This window comes from Ahaetulla prasina, chromosome 3 (genome assembly GCF_028640845.1).
Source record: "Ahaetulla prasina isolate Xishuangbanna chromosome 3, ASM2864084v1, whole genome shotgun sequence".
NCBI lineage: Eukaryota > Metazoa > Chordata > Lepidosauria > Squamata > Colubridae > Ahaetulla > Ahaetulla prasina.
Genome location: NC_080541.1, coordinates 205,104,169 through 205,119,162, shown reverse-complemented (window position 1 = coordinate 205,119,162; position 14,994 = coordinate 205,104,169).

Genomic DNA, 14,994 nt, shown 5'->3' with positions numbered 1-14,994 from the left:
CATAGACAACTATCTGTAATGTGGCTGAATGTGCAAAAATGGCTTTGGTCCTCACTGCCTCCTAGTAGTATTTGCCCATGTGATACGTGCAAGCTATGAGGACATACTACAGGTTTCTAACCATGGAAACCAGCTTTCGCAGTCATAGCCTGACCACTCCAGAACAGCTGGCTTCCTAAGATCAGGACAGCTCCTTCTCTGCTGTCATATAGGAAAAGAGGGAAGATCATGCTTTTCTGCAGGATCTTTGGACAGAACAGTGTGTAGGACTAATAATATCTTTTGGGGACTGGCCAACATGAAGTTATTCAACTATTTTATTGTTGGGGTTTTACAATATATGATGTATTGATCCTAACTTTCCTAGAGTCCACAGGAAAGGTAAGATAAAACATGTTAAATAAACCTGGATTTTCTTTTCTTTTTTTAAATTGGCTAGTGATTTACTTGGCTATTTCTTTTACAGGTAGTCCTTGACTTAAGACAGTTCGTTTAGCAACCGTTTGAGGTTACAACAGCACTGTAAAAAGTAAGTTATGACTAGTCCTTGTACTTATGACTATAACAGAATCCTGACAGTCACATGATCAAAGTCAACGGGGAAAGCGTGATTCACTTAATGACCGCATGAATCATTAACAACTGCAGTGATTTGCTTAATATAGAGTAGCTGTAGCAATGAGATGGGTGGCATAGAGAATGAATGAATGAATGAGAAATACAGTGGCAAAGAAGGTCATAAAATTAGGTGTTACTCACTTAACAACAATCTTCCTTAGCAATGGAAATTCTGGTCATAATTCTGGTGGTAAATCAAGGACTACCTGTAGTTATTTTAGAGAGCAGACATAGCATTTAACAGCTAAGAAGATGGGAAAGTGATGGAAATCAGAGGGATTGCTGAATTAATCAAACTATTTTCCAAAGCACCAGAAGGCCAGACAAGAAACAATGGATGGAAACTAATCAAGGAGAGAAACAACCTAAAACCAAGGAGAAATTTCCTAACAGCGGAATGACTTGCCTCCAGAAGTTGTGGATACTCAATCCCTGGAGGCTTTCAAAACAGACTGGATAACCATTTATCTGAAATGATATAAAGTCTCTTGCTTGTGCAGGGGGTTGAATTAGAATACCTCCACTCCGAAATCCCTTCCAACTGTATTATTCTATGTTCTAATTTTCTGCATTCAGTTTTACGTTTGATACAAAAGGACAGCAGCAAATTTACAGCAGACACCCTATAAATTAAGTGATGGGGCTTCTTTTAAAGTATATGCCCAGCAAACCAACAACAACTAGGAACAGCCCAGTTCTTGTAGATTAGGAGATTACTGCTGATGTTTAATTATGTCGTGTTCAAAAGAGCCCCTTTCTAACTTCTGCAGCTGGAACATGATGTTTGGAGCCATTCCTGTGGCCGCATACACAGGAAATGCTACATGCCAATGGTTTTAGCCATGTGATCTTCCTTGGGGGCGGTGGATGAATTCTGGGAGTTACTGTCCCTGCACTCATGTGAGCAAACCATAGGGATGAATCACTCCCGCAAATGCTTTTGATGTGGAAGCAGCCCACAAGAATTAGTCTAAAGAAATCGGTCCTCGGTTGCAAATTGCTGTGTTGAAGCAGGCTCCGAGGGTGCACCAGATGACATCTCTGTGGGCTCATAGCTGGGAAAAGAAATGAACAAACAAGAACATGGGGAAAGGCCCAGGAAGAATCTGTTCTCTCCCAGCCCTCCCCTGAACCAGGATACAGAAATTCTGCAGCCAGCACAGGAAAACAGTTACACGAACAGGCGTGTTTTCCCAGTACAGGAAGCCCAGCCTTGTAGATCCAGCGTGTCTGGAGACAGACCCACAAACTGATGTTGAAAGCCTTACCTTGTATCTGCTACAGTAGTGGCCAAAATTGTGGAAACCTTTCAGGAAAAGTATATTTTTGAGGTTTGATGGCTAATAATACCACTTTTTTTTTTTTTGGAGTTTCAAGATAATCATGTTCCACTGTTGGAATGGCCTGGGAATAGCCCAGGCCTTAATCCAATTGAAAATCTATGGAGCCGACTAAAGAAACTTGTTAATCAGAAGTGACCCAGCAATACAACCCAGTTAATAGAAGCAATCCTTCAATCTTGGTTTCACATTTATAACAGCTGCAGAACTAAAAGACTTGATTTACTCCATGGGAAGGTGTTGTACGGATGTAATTCATGCTAAAGACTACCCAACTAAGTATTAACTGACATGGTGATAATTTTTGTATATCTCATTTTTTCCTATGGTGATATATTTTGTATATCTTGTTTTTTCTACGTGTTTCACTTTTCTTCTTTATACTGTAACCGCTATTCTAATAGCAAATCCTTCATAAAAGTTATTCTATTACATTATTGATTAAATTATCTTTCCATTGATATATATAATTTTATGGTACTACTCAGTGGTGGATTGCTACGGGTTCACCCCAGATGTAGCGGCGACGGCAGCAGGAGACTCTGCCCAGCCACCTGGACATCTCTGCTCATACGCAGAAGCATCGTGTGCCCGCATGAGCATGTGTACACACACAAGAGCATGCACGTGCCCATGAGCAAACAAGTAGCAACCAAAACTGAAACCCACTACTGGTACTACTCCAAAAAAAAGTGGTGTTATTAGCTAATTTTGGAAAATACACTTTTCCCAAAAGGTTTCCACAATTTTGGCCACTACTGTAACTTTAGAATTGATCCTTTCAAGAACATAAGAAAGGCCCTTCTGGTCCTAATATGCAGGTAGAGTTAAGACTTACAAAAGTTCGTTTAGTGCAGGGCTCTCCAACCTTGGTTCCTTTAAGACTTGTGGACTTCAACTCCCAGAGCCTCTCAGCCAGCAAAGCAAAACACACAAACTGGTGTTTACTTCCAATTCCTGGGGGGGAAAAACATGCCATACAGAACAAAGGGTTTGCTTAATAACCAGGACATTCACTTTAGGATTGCTGCATTTGCAACCAATGCAAAAAATGGTGCTAAACTTGAGTCTGGTCACATGATGACCCATTTTACCATCATGACATTATCATGATTGTCAGGATCAATTGCTGTCCATACAGTGAGGACTTCCTGTAGGACAACATAATGCAGATAGGAGTCATCCCAATCTCTCTCTTTCTCTCCCTCCCTCCCTCTTCCCCTGTGTATGTATGTATAATAACTAATATAAAGTAAGAAACAGAAATCAAGGAGTAACATAAGATGCAAGAAAAGGGAATAAACTAAGAGAAAAGAGAGAAGAATCAGAGAAGTAGCTTCCATTCTTCTTTGCAGCAGTTATAACTACAATTATAGATTTATCTCTTTATGGTTATAGCATAACTCTCTTCTTTCTCTAATCTATCGTCTAATTATTAAAATTATAAATCACATGTTCATTTTTTTGATGTTTCATGTAAAAGGTTTATGAGGGGTTTCCAGTCAGCAATAAATGTAAATATGTTTTCTTTCCATCGATCAAAGAAGTCCATTTAGCCATTTCAGCAAATTCTAGCATTTTCACCAACCTTTCTTTCGTTTGGCATGTACTGCTGAGTCTTTCCATCTTAGTGCATACAATAATCATGTTGTCATTGCAATATACAAAAAACAAAGTTCCATGACTTTTACAATTGTTTATCCAACAATCCCAAAAGAAAAGCCTCTGGTTTCAACTGTATATTAATTTTTAAATTTTTAAAAATCCATTGAATCCAAAATTTTCTAACCTTTGTACATATCTACCAAACATGTTAAGTATGTTTCACCTCGTTGATATGTTCAGCATATATTTGAAGTGCCTGTATACATTCTAGATTATTTCTATGGTGACCTATAGTAAGAATGATAATTATTGCTGATGACCGTTGGATAGCAATAGCTATCCATAGCAATAGCTATCCAGCGATAGCATTTAGACTTACCCTGTTTTCCCCAAAATAAGACATCCCCTGATAATAAGACTCATCGGGCTTTTCAACGCATGGCAATAAGGCCTAGTGCTTATTTCAGGGTTCAAAAAAATATAAGACAGGGTCTTATTTTCGGGGAAACATGGTATATACCGCTTCACAGTGCTTTACAGCCCTCTCTAAGCTATTTACAGAGTCAGCATATTGCCCCCAACAATCTGGGTCCTCATTTTACTGACTTTGGAAAGATGGAAGGCTGAGTCAACCTTGAGCCTGATGAGATTTGAACTGCCAAATTGCAGGCAGCCGGCAGTCAGCAGAAGTAGCCTGCGGTACTGAATAATTGAAAAAGTCAAAGAATACCAAAAAGATATTAACCTGTGCTTCATCAATTATAGAAGAACCTTTGATTGTGTCAATCACATCAAGTTGTGGAATGTGGGCAGAAAAATAAGAGTCCCAGAACATCTAATTGTCATCACAAGAAACTTATATACCAGTCAGGAAGCCCTAATCTGGACAGAAGATAATGAACTAGAGTGGTTCCAGGCTGGCAAAGGAGTGTAAGAAGACTGTATGCTCTCTCCTTATTTATAAAACCTATATCAGAGGTGGGTTTCAGCAGGTTCTGACCAGTTCTGGAGATCCAGTAGCAGAAATTTTGAGTAGTTCGGAGAACCGGTAGTAAAAATTCTGACTGGCCTCGCCCCATCTATTCTCTGCTTCCCGATTCCCAGCTGATCGGGAGGAAATGGGGATTTTGCAGTAACCTTCCCCTGGATTGGGGAGGGAATGGAGATTTTACAGTATCCTTCCCCTGCCACTCACACCAAGCCACGCCCACCAAGCCATGCCATGCCCACCAAGCCACACCCACAGAACCGGTAGTAAAAAAATTTGAAACCCACCATTGGCCAGATCTAAGTACTCCGTGGGCTTGGCTTCTGAACTTTGCTTTGTTGGAGAAGATTCCTGGAATGACAGCCACGTAAACAGATCGATAGATCATCAAACATATCAATCCGGTGTTCTCACTCCAGGTGCAAATTTCCAAGATGAAATTTTCTTACTTCAGACACATTAACAGTGAAAAACCAGCTCTCTGGAAAAGGCTCAAATGCTTAAAAAAATAAAAAGAAAGAAAGTGAAGAGGATGATCAGCGGCAAGATAGGTGGTATCAGTTCAAGTGGCAATGAGTGCATCATTGGGAAACATGGAAGAACAGGTTAGGGATTGAGAACATCTACTTCTATGGTCGGTAGGAGTCAAAAATGGCTTGATGGTACATAAACAATCAATCAATCAAAAGTGTGTTAAAGAAACTATTTTATCTAAGACGTCAATTCCCATAGGAATTCCATAGAATGGAAACTCTTAGACAATGAGTGTAGGCTATTTTCCCCTCTTGCTTGCACTCCAACAATGGCCTTTCCTGGCATTCTACATTCTCTAAACATGGTGGTTCCATCAGGCCAACAATCTCAACGTAGGTTCCTCCAGTTGATTTAGAATAGAGTTTCCAGGCAGCTTGATTCTTGGCTCATTGAGGTTCCAAACTTTTGGAAGTCTGGGAAAAAATCCATTATGATATCAAAGGCTGTGACAGGCCTATCTTCCATGAATGAATTTATTAATTAAATAATACGCTGGATGGTGCCCCAATCAAAATGTCTCTCGGCAGATTAAGAAAATTACGTCAAACTATCAATAGCACTTAGATTTATATACCATTTCATAGTGCTTTACAGCTCTCTTTATGCAGTTTACAGAGTCAGCATATTGCACCCAACAATCTGGATCCTAATTTTACCGATCTCAGAAGGATGGAAGTCTTAGTCAACCTTGAGCTGGTGAGAATCGAACTTTAGGCTGTGGGCAGAATTTGCCTGCAGTAGTGCATGTTAACCACTGTACCACTCCTGCCATAAGCAGATAGACTATGTTCTAGAAATAAGCCAACAATCAAAAATAGTTCTAATAATTCTGTTAACACACACACACCTCACCTAGGAAGCTCTTTTAGTGTCAAGTTTTTTAAAAAAAACTTTACAAAATAGCATCTCTTGACCTTTTCAGGTCTATTCTTATGCTCAAATATTCTTTTTTTAAAGCTGCAAAAAAAAAAAAAAATAACGTGCGAAGTTTACAAGTCACGACTTCAAAACTACAAAACCATAGAATGCAAATCCAACCAGACTACAAAGGGATAAATAAATAGATGGTTGAACAACCGCTTAAATCAGCGGTCAGCTTTCTGAGAAATTTCAGTCAGCAAATGCTCAATCTCCCATTCCACTTCTCAGGCTTTGTCACTACCCATCCCAAGACTCAGTGGTTTGGGGAAGCCACCCCAATCCGCTGATATGTTTCAAAAATGGGAGTAAGTAAAGGGCACGTTTTGGCCAGGCAAAAGAACTGGCTCCTCTCCCATGGCATAAGTTTCAAGTGTGCAGAAGAGGTGGTCTTTTTTAGAATATAAAAGTTCTGAAATCTAGGGAGGACTTGTGTTCCCTCTCTCTCTCTCTCTGTGTGTGTGTGTGTGTGTGCCTGTGTGTCATTCTCTCTCCAACGTTTTTCCCCTTCCCAAACCCTCCCGGCAAATCCTTCACATGAGTTTTTGATAAAGCAGCTCTGTCAAACAAGGACTGAATAAATCACGATGTGTTACCAAGAAACATTACAGCTTTTAAAACAACCACCATGGCATTCTACCCCACAGACCGATGAGCCAGGGGATGCCAGATCCCTGACGCTCCGCAGCCATGCTGGAGCCAGCACACATCTGGAGTGCAGTAAACGTACCCAGAAGCAAGAAAGCAGCTCTGTCAGGGTCAGGAGTACAGAGAGCGGCTGCTGACACCAGGCGCCACCCCAAAACCCACATGCATTTCCTTATGTAAACACATGTGGGCCAAGAGGCATCCGCAGTCACCTTTCTCCCAGGCAAGCCCCATAAAACCGCCAGCGAAGTAGAGGAACAATGTCACTATTATTGTTTTAGAGAAATTCCTCCAAAAGTAAGAAAGCAAAGCTGGATTGCCTGGGTAGGCTGTCTGAAGGAAAGGAAAGGGAAAGGAAGGGAAGGGGAAGGGGAAGGGAAGGGAAGGGAAGGAAAGGAAAGGAAAGGAAAGGAAAAGAAAGGAAAGGAAAGGAAAGGAAAGGAGAGGGAAGGGAAGGCAAGGGAAGGCAAGGGAAGGGAAGGGAAGGCAAGGGAAGGACAGGACAGGACGGGACAGGAGAGGAGAGGAGAGGAGAGGAGAGGAGAGGAGAGGAGAGGAGAGGAGAGGAGAGGAGAGGAGAGGAGAGGAGCGGGAAGGACAAGACAGGACAGGACAGGACAGAAAAGGAAAGGAAAGGAAAGGAGAAGGAAAGGAAAGGAGAAGGAAGGGAAGGACAGGACAGGACAGGACAGGACAGAAAAGAAAAGGAAAGGAAAGGAAAGGAAAGGAGAGGGAAGGGAAGGCAAGGGAAGGCAAGGGAAGGGAAGGGAAGGCAAGGGAAGGCAAGGGAAGGACAGGACAGGACGGGACAGGAGAGGAGAGGAGAGGAGAGGAGAGGAGAGGAGAGGAGAGGAGAAAGGAGAGAAGAGGAGAGGAGAGGAGAGAGGAGAGGAGAGGAGAGAGGAGAGGAGGGGAGGGGAGAGGAGGGGAGAGGAGAGAAAGGAGAGGAGAGGAGAGAGGAGAGGAGAGGAGCGGAAGGACAGGACAGGACAGAAAAGAAAAGGAAAGGAAAGGAAAGGAGAAGGAAAGGAAAGGAGAAGGAAGGGAAGGACAGGACAGGACAGGAAAGGACAGGACAGGAAAGGAAAGGAAAGGAATTCTAAATCATAGTCTATATTGCCATTGTCCTGAGCACATTTCCTCTGTCCTCTTTGACCTATTTCAGAATTTAAAATATAATCTGCTGTTTGGGAGAAAGAAGAAAGAAGGCTGCAAAGAAGTCCAAATTGGCAGGGGTGTTTTTTTTAAACAACAACAACAACAACAGGGTGTCTCAATCCACTCTTGGCTATGGTCATATTTATTGGTTGTTACATTCACCACCCATCCCAGGTTACAATAATAAAATCCTAGACTTGGAAGGACCACTGAGGTTATCAGGTTCAATCCCTTGCTAAGTGCAGGAATCCAAATAAACTCATCCTGGTTAGCTGGCAATCTGCATTGTCCAGCTGGAAACAAAGCCCTTTGCTTTAACCACAAAGGTGAGCCAACTCTAGCATAGGCCCCGTGATACAAAGCAGTTTCCTGAATTTTATGTAGGTTGTCTTGCAGCTCTCAACTTTGTCAGTAATAGGTAGTTCTGAAGTAGCATTTTCTCACCAAATATGTTCCAATGAAAAAAGGCCAAGTGTTACTTTAAAAATGGGATTTTGTAGCTATGTCATATTTCTTTCCTTTATTGATGATTTCTGAGAAGAAGGCTGAAGGGATGGAGAACAGAGCCTATGCAAGTTCTTATTTCTTCTGTTAAGAAGTGAAGGTTCAAAGCAGTGGTAGTTTTCAAAAACAAAATTACCCCTTAGAAGGCAAATGACAAAGAGGACAGTGCAGCATCTTTCTTTTTAACCCATGAGCACAAGGCACATTTTATGTCTTTTAGATAATCATGTTTCTTTTTACATAACCAATATCACTGCCACCGCAAAATCCAGTAGCTTTTTAAATTTTTTAGTATTTTTTTCATGGGCAAAGATGCACAAATTTAAAATCTCTCTCCCATTATCTCTATCTCCCTCCCCCCTCCCCTCCCCTCTCAAAATAATTCAATTAATCCTGTTAACACCCACTGAGGAAGCACTTTTAGTGACTAGTTTTAAAAAGCTTGAGAAAAATAGCATCTTTCTCTACCTTCTCGGCTCTATTCTTATACGCAAACATATTTTTTTTAAAGCTGCAAACAAAATGACCTGCAAAGTTTTACAAGACACAGCTACAAACAACAGAACTTTAAAATAAGCCACAAGGAAATAAAAGGCCACTTCCGCAGTTAAGACTGGAACTATATAAGCAAATAACAATATTATGGTACTGCGCATGAAGAATTAATGCATATTACACAAAGCCTCCCACTAAATATGTCTTTCTCTGTGGTGTGGTTGTACATATGTGTGTGCACGCTTAATCATTAGGAGGAGGAATGAATGAGAAGAGAGAAGGGAAGTATTATGTTGGGTGAGTGAAGAGACTGGAAACTGTTGTTCAGACAACAGTTCTTTATTGACAACTATCTACAATCCAGCAGCCTGCCTCTCTGGCAGCTTTGCCCTTATATAGGGAGCTGTCAGGGGATTCAGCCAATCATGTTTGAATATTTTCCCACTCAAACACCGGACCTGATAGAAACCTTTCAGACTGTCAGTAGAGGAACAGGATGTACAGTACAGGAAGAGATGTGCCTTGATGGTTTCTTCTATGCTTCAGATCAGGGGTCTCCGACCTTGGCAAGTTTAAGCCTGGCGGACTTCCTGGCAGACAGCAAAGCTGGCTGTGGAATTCTGGGAGTTGAAGTCTGCCAGGCTTAACGTTGCCAAGGTTGGAGACCCCTGCTTCAGATGGTTCTCTTTTCTCCAGGAATGTTCACCCTGGGAGTTTTTTTAAAAAAAATTAAAATGGTGGACATGACCACAGGGTTTTGACAGTGTGGTTGCAACTGCCATAGTGACTTTTTTCCCTCCTTCCTATGGAAGCTTTGTCTTTGTATGGTTGCAAATCAAGGCTGTTTTACAAGGAACAAATGGTCTAGACCTCTCCCCCCTCTAATTTGCTCCTTTCCTTGTTTGTTCAAGTATTTATGCCCCTTCAACAAAAGATTTGAAGCCATTTATGATCAATAAAACTACAAAACAAAATCACATCTAGTATGACCAACTCAGACAGCTCTTAAACCACCAGTATCCACACTCCCTGTAGAACAATCACGTTTTTAAAAGTATTTGTGTAGGCTGGGAAATTGGGGAAGCCATCCATATTATGGTTTTGTTTTTCAAATGACCAGAAAGATAAATTCTTTTCATTCAAGGCTTTAAAATGATTCATTTAGAACATAATCCCATGAATTAGGACAAAATGTTGAGCCTCCCCACCATCTCCAACAAAGCTGTCTTGAGCAACCAGGCCACTGGCTTCAATCAACACGAAACAATACTGTACAGACAAAAAAAATTACATTGAGATTGGATGCCATGAGAAGACAGCATGTGAATATAGATATATATTCATGCATATGCCTACGGGGGTAGGTAGGAGATGTACAAATACGTTTTCTTTCTCTGAACCTCTGATGGTCTTCAAATACATTTTTACTTTCACAAACACACCTTGCCAGACTGAAGGAATAGCAGATTAAGAGTTAGAAAGTCTTCACATCCCCTTTTTCATTTTAAAACCCCTACGCACTTGGTTTCTTTCTTTCTTTCTTTCTTTCTTTCTTTCTTTCTTTCTTTCTTTCTTTCTTTCTTTCTTTCTTTTTTTCTATCTATCTTTCCATCCATCCATCCATCCATCCATCAACTGTCTCTCTCTTTCTCTTTCTCTCTCTTTTTTCTTTCTTTCTTTTTCTCTCTCTCTTCTTTCTTTCTCTTTCTTTCTTTCTCTTTCTTTCTTTCCTTCTTTTTCTTTCATTTCTCTCTTTCTTTTCTTTCTTTTCTTTTCTTTCTTTCTATATTTATCTATCTTTCTTTCTATATCTACCATTTATCTATCTTTCTTTTTATATCTATATCTATCTGTCTGTCTGTCTGTCTATCTATCTATCTATCTATCTATCTATCTATCTATCTATCTATCTATCTATCATCTCTCTAACTCTCTCTCTCTCTTTCTCTTTCTTTCTCTCGTCTTTCTTTCTTTTTTCTTTCATTTCTTTCTCTCTCTCTCTCTCTCTCTTTCTCTTTCTTTTTTCTTTCTTTCTTTCTATATCTAGCTTTCTTTCTTTCTTTCTTTCTTTCTTTCTTTCTTTCTTTCTTTCTTTCTTTCTTTCTTTCTTTCTTTCTTTCACTGAGGCTCTGGCACATATAGTTTCGAAATGGGTAGGGCTACCACAAAAGAAAAAAGAAAGCCCTACCTTAATTGTTCCACAAAATCAATGACGATGTCTGATGTCTTGGCATCTCGAAAGTGGAGTGGCATGGCAGGGGAAAGGTTCATCAGGATCAAAACATTCTCACAAATTTCTCAGAAGTTTGGTATTGCAACTTAAGATGTTTTGTATACCACACCTAGAACACAAGTAAGGTTTAGGTTAAAGAGCTTAGTTGGCCATATTTGGGGGAATGATTCATAGCTTCATTTTCTGCTCAGAGTTGTCATAGATGAAAAGACTTCAGAAAAAGTTGAACCAGTTGTATGATTGTTTCCGAAACTTCAAAACAGGAAAGGTGTGTATCCATTCTCTTTCGTATGGTGCTCAGTCACAAAGGGCTAGCTCAGAGGTGAGGAACAATGGCCCCTTTATGATTTGTGGATTTCAACTCTCAGAATTCCTGAGCTAGCATTCTGGGAATTGAAGTCCACAAGTCATAAAAGGGTCATCATTCCCCAGCCCTGGGCTAGCTTGTAATCCCAGTAGGTGAGGGCTTCTTCTAGGATGGTGAACTTGATAATCTATGGCAGGGATCTCCAACTTTGGCAACTTTAAGGCTTGTGGACTTCAACTCCCAGAATTCTGGGAGTTGAACTCCACAAGCCTTAAAGTTGCCAAGGTTGGAGGCCCCTGATCTATGGACAGAGCAATAAGTTAGTCCCAGTCTCAATTCACGTTGAGTTAAGCATGTGTTGTTCTATAAGTAAAAATGTAAAGTGTCCTTTGACTGAGACTCAACCTTTAGAGACTTCATATTCTTGGCAAACTCTAAGAAATTATTTGTCACTGCCTTTATCTGTGATTTTTTTGAAAAACCTATTGTCTAGCCTACAGCCCTGGAATTTCTTCTTGGTCTCTCTCATCTCAAGGTCAGCCAGAAGTTAAAGCACTTTGAGGATTGGCTTAGATGCTCTTCTACTCTGAAGGTATTTATTGTTTTATTGCAGCCTAAGTAGCTTCATGCAGACAAGGTGGGGCACATTGGTGCAAGTGGAGGAGTCATCTTGCCTTGACATGTTCTGCATTGGTGGATCTTATGGGCTCTTCCACAGTGGTCCTGGATGCCCCTTTACTATCCTGATCATTCTTCTCACTGTTATTTTTGTTTTGCCCGTGTGGGAAACTGGACCGTAGTGTCTGGTTTGGTTTTTTTAAAATCTTGGATGAGCAGTTGATAAGTAGACCAAATAACCCGAAGGTGCTTTTTCAAGAGGCAACTGAACTTTCTGTTTTTTCTTTGAAGACATTTTGCTTCTTATCCAAGAAGCTTCTTCAGCTCTTCAAAGAAAAACCAGAAAGTCCAGTTGCCTCTTGAAAAAGCACCTTTGGGACAACCATGACCTAGATGACTGAGAATCTCCATAGACTTTTTGACCAAATAACCCTATTCATCATGCTACGGTGAGCCACAGTGGCACAGTGGTTAGAGCAGTGACTGTGAATCTTTCGGCACTGAGTACTGGAGCACCGGAAACCTGAAGACCAGGGGTGAAATTCAACAGGTTCTGACAGGTTTTGGAGAACCAGTAGTGGAAATTTTGAATAGTTCTGGAGAACCGACAAATACCATCTCTGGCTGGCCCCAGAGTGGGGTGGGAATGGAGTTTTTGCAATATCCTTCCCCTAGGAGTGGAGAGGGAATGGGGATTTTGCAATATCCTTCCCCTGCAGTGAGGTGGGAATGGAGATTTTGCAATATCCTTCCCCTGCCACACCCACCAAGCCATGCTCACCAAGCCACACCACGACCACCAAGCCATGGCCACAGAACCAGTTGTAAAAAGTTTTGGATTTCATCACTGCCGAAGACCAGCTGGCCGGTGTGTGCATGTGCACTGGCCAGCTGGTCTTTGGGTTTCCAGCACTTGGTGTGCGCAAAGACCAGCTGGCCAGTGTGGCAGCTGGTGATGGCATGCATGCCACCTCTGGCACGCGTGCCATAGGTTTGCCATCATGGAGTTAGTGCAGTACTGCAGGCTGCTTCTTCTGACTGCCCACTGCCTGCAATCTGGCAATTCAAAATCTCACCAGGTTCAAGGTTGACTCAGCCTTCCATCCTTCCGAGGTGGGTAAAATGAGGACTCAAATTGTGGGGGAAATATTCTGCAAACTGCTATAAGACTTAAGTGCTATTGCTATTGCTGCTGATAGTAAGGCCAGAAAAGATTACATTTAAAAAGTGTGAAGAAGGTGATGTCATCTGGGACTCAGAAATCAACACCAGTTGCATCTTTTTAAAAGGTCCATGCTAGAGGAATATGGTCAGCAGTATGAAGTGCACTTGCTGTGAGTATTTAGCGTAAGATGCACGGTAGAGATGCTCTACAGTGAACTGGTTGGTTTCCTGTGTGTTTCAGCATGGGATGACACCAGGAGCATCTGGACATGTAGACTAATTCCTACTCAGGCAAACTTAGCAAACACATCACTTGTAGGAATGCTTCATTGAAGCACATTGAGGGAGGAATTTGACCCAGGGGAAGAAGTTTAAATCTTATTCCTTCATGACACTCATAGTGTGGCCAACTCACATGTATAGCCATAATAACAGACTACTTAAAGGTGAGGCTTGGCTATTCCCCAAACAGTTATCACCCTGAGTCTCTTGGACCAGGAGGACTGCAAGGACTGTAGTTATAATACTTATGGGTGTCATATATTCATGTCGGTGTGAGAAACTGAAGGAGATGGGTTATTTGTGGAAGCAATCATCTCTCCTTGAGGGTTACAATATTGAGGAGCTCCTACAAAGACGATGCGGTGTGTGTGTGTGTGTGTGTGTGTGTGTGAAACTATTTTCCAAAGCACCAAAAGCCAAGACAAGAAACAAATGTTTGAAATTAAGGAGCAAAGCAACCTAGAATTAAGGAGAAATTTCCTAATGGCGGGAGCAATCAACCGATGAAATAATTTACCTACAGAAGTTGTTGATGCTCCTCATTGGAGGCTTTCTCTGAAATGTTATCTGGTCTCCTGATCAAACAGGGGATTGGACTAAAAGACCTCTCTGAGGTCTCTTCCAACTCTATTATTTTATGTTCTATGTCCCACCAGTTCAAATAGAATGGGTGCGTTGCAGGTCACGTCCCTTAAAGACTGCCATCCTGTAGGACCTCAAAAATGAGATTTTTCTGTGACTGCCCTAATCCTTTGGAACAGTATTCCCCCCACATTTTGGGGGAGAGATCTCTACCCTATTAGCCTTCCAGAGAGGCTGTGAAAACTTGGCTATTCACCCAGACAGTGGGCTAGGATGGAAATGAGCCCAGCAAAAGTAAATGTGGAGTTGGCGAGATGTTGTGGCACTGCGGTGGAATATGTGATAGCCTTGTGAGGTTTTGTAGGTTATATTTATTCTGATTTTTTCTTTTGAAATGCTGTAAACTGCCTGGGATTATTATATGTAAGTTAGCTGGCCATATAAATTTTCTAAATAAATAAATGAGAATTGCGAGCAATCAAGTTGAAACCTCTGTATTACACTGAAGCAAGTGTCAGCAGAATGTGAAATCTATTGGCATTTTCTTCAATAACATCCACTTCTAAACTCTGAATGCAATCGAAGCTGAATGGTGTATAAAGGCATTTCTTAAACTTATTTAGATATTTATATAGCATACAATCACATACACATCTGGATATTTCACAATTTAAGCGGAAATGTACATATCCTCAATTCAGTAATTTTATTGAAAAAAGAGAACTTAATATTAAACTCTCCTCAATTATCAAATCAGAACAGAACACAGAACAGAATTCAGAATGTCCAAGTACTAGAATCTACCTACCCTCAATAGGGAAATATTTTCTTAGGATCTGGTCTTGAAAAGATGCTATTCTCACAAAATGCAGACAGTAGGATGGAACAATCTGAGTAATATATTTCTCTCTTGTGATCAAATTTGCATGAGGAAGCAGAGGGGTGCAAGATAGTCAGTTGAGACATAGAGATCCCAAGTCATTAAGGGCTTTACACACAG